Here is a 6519-nt window from a genome sequence, read left to right on the forward strand (position 1 = left end):
TTTTCTTCTCAATGATTTTTGATGGTGTAGACTGTTGAAGATAATCATAGCATCCTTGATCTGTAATTATGAGATATTTATTTAACCTCTCTCCCTCGTTCTTATTCTTATACATACACATGCACGCACAAACAATTAAGATAATTCATATTTTGAATATATATCGCACAATACATTTAAAGGATTCATTTGACAGAAATCTTGAAGGACACGGTGTGGAGAATTTTGTACAGTCCAACCCTGGGTCATTAATTATTCTCCCTTCTGCTACACTGAATCTTGCACAAAACCCTAGAAAAATGAAATTGACAAAATTTTATTCCAATTATACAACAAACATCTTTACAGATAGATATGAAAAAGTTATAGGTTTCAAATTATTTATATTATATCAATTAAGCGTTCAACGAGGGCTACGATCTCTCATTTGTTCTGATCTACATTAAACTATTTTTTGTACAAGTTGTTTTATAACAAATATATACCTAACGATATATAATTTTAATGAGACTTTGTTTGAATATTTTGAATTTTTGTTTCTTTGTGTCTATAAACTCTGAAAAATCATTAGTGTATTGATTCATTCTTTTAATGGATTTAAGCTTGACATGAACATTTTTAGGATTATAAATTTCCTTTACATATTGTACCATCATGTTTGCAGAAGTACATTTTGTTTGTTTGTTTGTTTGTTTGTTTGTTTGTAATGTAATCTTTCTCTTGCGAATGTTTCATTCATGAAGACACAAATACTTTTTTACATACATTTTGAAATAAAAATCAAAATTTTCCAAAATATATACTGTGAAAAAGACCCCCTTTCAAACACACATACACGTACGTACTAAATAAATGGATATTTGCTTACAGATTCTGAAAAGTATCATGAATAACAAATTTTAAGTTCTCAAGCCTGATTTAAAAAAAGGAAAATGTGTACATAATATGAATATACACAAGATATATAGTGATCATTAAAGGTCAGGGGAAATCCTCGTAGGTCAAATAAGACTTATGTCTAGAGGATAAATGATCTGCGTGCCAAGCAATCGGCTGTGACTTGAGTAAATTATAAGTTTAGCATTATAAACTGAAAACGGTGCATAGTTTTAAGGTTTCGAAGTTTTAATGATTAAGGTAAGGTTTGCGTCTCCCTCCAACTCATATTTTTTTTAATATGCACACGTACTATATATCAATTTATTCAGGGAGATTAGCTTCATCATTTAATATGATTTTCAAAGATATTGCCCGTCCCATTTTTTAAGTAAAAGACGCCAAATTTAACGTATTTCATATTTCACCTCGAATATTATTTTCATTGAAAATTTTGGTTTATTTTATAAATTATCAAACTTTTATAATTAAAATGACCTGAATTAGTATAATTCATGCTTCTATTATTTAAACTTTTAATTTTCCATTATCAAAAATGTGAAAATTTGGGTAAAAAAGAAGATTTTTCAATTTTCCTTGATAAAGTGAAACCGTTGCCATGGCAACAAAAATATAAAAATCAACGTTTTACATATCTACCGATTCCATCAAAATCCATGAAGTTATTAATTTGATCATTTTCATTAATTTGAACTGAAAAAATATGTATGTCCCCAATATTATTTCCATGGAAACAGGGGCTATATTATGGGTTCAGAACATAAAAATTAGGCTTTTTCTACACTTTTAAAGACAACATTGATATCACTTTGTCATGGTGAATGTTAAAGACTATATGTTATTTTTTATATTGTTTTAGGCATAAATTGGCCAAAAATATTCAAAATAAAACTCCTCCTGTGCTACATGATGGTCTAAAAATTTATTCCATAGAAGAACTCTAGTATTTATGGCAATCTTTACATCTGCAAATTCTGATGAAATTGTCCATGAATTATACTGCAACACCTCTAGAAGTACATGTATATGTATATACACATACTTCAGAACATGTTGCAACTAAACCAATCAAAAGCCTATGAATTTGACCTCATGCTGATTTATGTAGTAACTTCTAGACATCTTTGTAGCAAAATATATCTTTATTCAGTTATGGCTGATGACTGTCATTATACATGTATGCCATTTTTGAATGAAATGTTTTAAGCATTGCATCCTAGAAGCTGCTGTTTTTATAACTAAATGATTTCTTTACTTCGAAGAGTAGAAATGCTATCTTTAAAGTAATGTTTGTTTGCCCTCTCTTGCATTTGACTCAGGGTAAAATTATTGGGTCGGTAGGTGAAAGAATTTTCAACAACATTTTTTAAGGTGGATAAGAGGAATAAAAAGAAAAAAATACGGCCCTGCAAAGTTTTCAGTCTGGTCAATTCAGTCAGTCGGTCTGGAGAGGCCGACAACCAAACATTTTTTAAAGATGGCCTATTTCTACACTTCATGGACATGGGCTCAATCATTGGATTAGGTAGTCTGAGAATTTAAATTGAAATATCAGACAGAACAAAAAAAAAAGATGAATTCTAAGTGACATCAATTCAAACTTTAATAAGTTCACAGAGTACATCTGATTTCAGAGAAAGGCAAATTCTGCAAAATGACATATTTGTCAAGAACAGGGAAAAAGAAACAATGCTACAGTGATAGATATTTCTCCTTGATATCCATGAAATAATAATTTAAATATAACAAAATATTTTCCTTTTTAAAATCAAAATACAGAAAAAAAATTAAAAGATTATAAATGTAAACAATTTTAAAATAAACTACATGTATTTGTGAAAGATTTTAATTTTAGTAGATTACTAAACTGGTCTTATCATTCCTACTAAATTAACAACCTTAAAATTTCCAAGTGTCATGTTTTAAACTGTTACAGTAGATATAATTATACATGTTCACAGTTCACTGCAGCTTTATGTACAAAACTCATCAGTTTTCAGAAATACTTATTTCAGCATACCGTATAAGTGGAAATTTTAGCGAGACCCAAATTTAGCGATTTCTACCGAAAATCTGGTATTTTATTTTTAGCGAGAAGTTATTTTAGCGATTCTAAAATGCTAACTAAAGAAGATATTACAAATCATACGCAATTAATTTTTAGCGATTTTTAATTTTAGCGATGTCAGAACCCTCGCTAATGATGCCAAAATTAAATCCTCGCTAAAATTTCTACTTATACGGTATTAGGTCCTGGTAAGAACAAAATTTAATGAATAAGAAAATTAATCTTAATTGTTCATGTATTAATTTCCTTGCAATTTTACAAACCCTTTTAAGAAACTTGTTTCATGTAAGAATAGACAAAAGCAACCTTCAATTAATACCTATGATGTATACATTTATTTTACTGAAAACAAATTCAAAGATGGACAAACAGAGCATGCACTGCAATCATCACATACACATATTTTCTAAATAATGGAAAACAGCATGTATATACTAGATAGGATGTTGTTAAACATTAAATTTTCTTCTATTATCTATAGACATATAAAAATATGCATTGGGTATAACAAGTCAGAAGTTCTTCTCCAAATCTCCATTGATTTTGCCATGTCTGGTTCAACATCTTAGCTTGATCCATCCAACTTTCTTTTATATTCTTGAGCTGATATGGGATGACCTCTACTTTGATTGATGGCACAAATCTTTTAAGGAAACACTGAAGTACTTTTTTTGGTTCTTATCTATTCCAGTTAATGACCCATGATCTGAAATCATATGTGTTCATTTTTACAATAACATTAAAGGAATTGCATTTTTGGAATTTCATAAGGAATTGCACTGAGTTTCATTCATTCAATGAAATGAATAAACTTCCAATATAATCAATGAAGAATCAATATGAAATTATTGTAAAATTTACAGATTGAATTAGTGAAATGCAAATGCTTGATCAAGAAAATTAATGTTCTTGTCATGCACAATCTGTATCTCTTTTTTATTAATTAGAAAATAAGATATTAATTAAAATCAAACCTCATTTAAAAAGGTAACTTGAACAATTGAATACCTGTTCCAATAATGTTACAAATATTAGGCCTAAAAAGCAAGGATCTTATTTTTCATAATTTCTTGAATGAATGCATTTTAATTTTTTGGCAATGTTGGGATATTAGTCACATCCTGACATCCTTGTACCGTTTATTCATCGTTTATAAATCCGTAATCAGGCCTGAATTAAAAATATCTTTGTTTCCCCTAACCCGACCCTAAAATCTCAAGTTGGGTCGGTAGGTAGGTAAACAATTTTATTCTGACAGCAGCTTTGAAAATGCATTCTAAAATTTATTGGAAAATTACTCTTATGAAAAGAAAAATACAAAAGGAAGCGATTTGTGAACAAAATGCTAAGTATCATACATGTGCCGTTTAAAAGCAAAATTCCTGATTAATAAATTCACAAGTGTTACATTGTTTAGTTGAACTTGAGAAATACCTCACGCCAACATTTAAACAAAGAAACAACATATCTTCAAAAGCCTATTTAAGGAAAAATACACTGGACGTCTCAGGAAGCTGAATCATGATTTCAAAACTATTTGGAAAGAGTATGTAAACAATATTCAATTGAACAAAACCGAATGTACAAATGATAAAAATGCTATATACAATGTCATAGCCACGAAGTTTAACCCATAAATAAAGGCATGAAGAATGGACATTTGAATTATATTTATCAGGATGAATATGCAGACATTTTACAACCACTTTGGTTCCATATTGGCATAAAGTAAACATAGGAACAAAGGTGAACTGGTTATTAGATCAAAACTCAAATTAAATAAAATGCAGTGAAATTGAATGTGTTCACTAGGTGGGCCCCTTACAATGCGGGACTTACCATCTATAACGACCTTAAATTCAAGAGACAGGTTTGTTGTTTAACATCCCTTTCGAAAATTGAATTTATTCATTCACATGGAGACGCCAAGACACCTCTGAAACACTCTTAAATAGTCATGGTAAATTTTATTATAGAATTGTTTCAAGAGCGAAGACTATTCTAATTAGCTAAAGTCATAAGATTAAGACGTTGCCGTTGTATTATGAAGAACTAATTCTCTGTAATCACATCTGGGTGCCACTTTGTTTCCAACAATCTAAAAAATCACAATAGAACAATGTCGGCCGTTCTGATAAAAACTGATTTTGATGAAATTGTATTTTGTAAAACGTGGTTAACAATAAAAATAATATTTGAATCATCTTACTTAAAAAATCTTTTCAGTCGGCGCGATTTACTTGGGTCGGTCGCGTTAGGGGAAACAAAGGTATTTTTTATTTTGGCCTCAGTAGATCATTCATAACTTTCAGTAAAATGAATAGTTAAAGAATTACCTGATGAAAATACTATCAACAATCAAACTGTCAACATCATCATTGGACATGGTCAAATGCACCATGACTTTTCTTCCCTGTTCGGACTGCATATAGCATAATACTTTACAGGATACTTTCAGGTCCTTTCTTTATTCTTTCCCATTGTCACTTAAAACTTTAGCGAGAAACACACAACAGTACAATGCGTCAATGACTTTCTTCGGATCCGGAATAGCCGTGTAACTTGCCACGTTCCGTATCGAAAATAAACAAGTCCTCCTTTAATGGTTCATCCACATGCATCACGCTAATCTCAAAGGCTTCTAAGATTCCTATGCTTTGATTTGTTATAAGACCTTCCCCCTGAAAACGTCCTTCAAAGTTTGTTTTTAGTCCTAACAATAAGTGACAACAAACATCAAGTATGACAGAGGAAATTCGTTACCGAGATGCTTAGCATCGCTGGTTTAAATTCACCTGTTTCAAACGCTTTGGTGATTCGCAAGAGTTATCTCCCTGTAAACGCAAACCTTACCTTAAGGAAGCTCTAAACACTAACAGAAACTGATATTAAGAGAAAAATAAACCATGTAAAGATATGCATATTGAGACTTTTTCATTCATTTAGAACATAGGGTACGTGCCTTATTTGCACAGGAGAAAATGTTCAAAGACAATGGACTATTTGTGAGAAAAAATCATTGTTGTTTACTTACATTGGGAAAATTAATGAAAATAATTGATTAAATTTCTTACTCTTCGTCTTTCATAATGCAAAAAATATTTAATTTATCATAAATTACATTGTATGTAATTAACGGTAAATAAAGTTTTCTTTAATCTTACATCTAAGGGAAGATCGCTCTAACTGCATAAAACTACCCAATAAATAGAGCTCTTTAGTGTGCAGTGTTAAGAGCGTCCTTAACAACAAACTGAAAGAAGACATAGTCAAAAAGACAATGATCTCCCGAATAACGTTATCTTGACCTTATACGTCAAACAAACATCGCTTGAAATTATGACAGACCCCCTTGTTACAAATAACCTCTATAGTTTCCTTCAATGGTAAAAATTTTGTTAACTTGGATTTCACATGACATACAGATTAAATACATACCTGTAAAATGACCTACCTGACATAAACCAGGATTGAGCACAGACCTCTAAATATTTTGTTCCATCCTTGTTCAAAACACAATGGTATACAAACTTTTCAGTCTCAGTGCAACTCTG

The 6519-nt window shown here is 30.5% G+C and overlaps 1 long non-coding RNA gene across 1 annotated transcript; it reads right to left on the reverse strand.

Annotated features, from left to right (window-relative positions):
- On the reverse strand, nt 1–6519 carry LOC134234333 (uncharacterized). The gene is made up of 3 exons (XR_009985162.1): nt 6420–6519; nt 175–291; nt 1–60 (listed from the first exon to the last, which is right to left on the reverse strand). It is a non-coding gene; the product is annotated as an uncharacterized LOC134234333 (long non-coding RNA).

The sequence above is a fragment of the Saccostrea cucullata genome, unplaced genomic scaffold (genome assembly GCF_032062105.1).
Source record: "Saccostrea cucullata isolate Sc308-1 unplaced genomic scaffold, CSIRO_AGI_Scuc_v1 ctg3966, whole genome shotgun sequence".
NCBI lineage: Eukaryota > Metazoa > Mollusca > Bivalvia > Ostreida > Ostreidae > Saccostrea > Saccostrea cuccullata.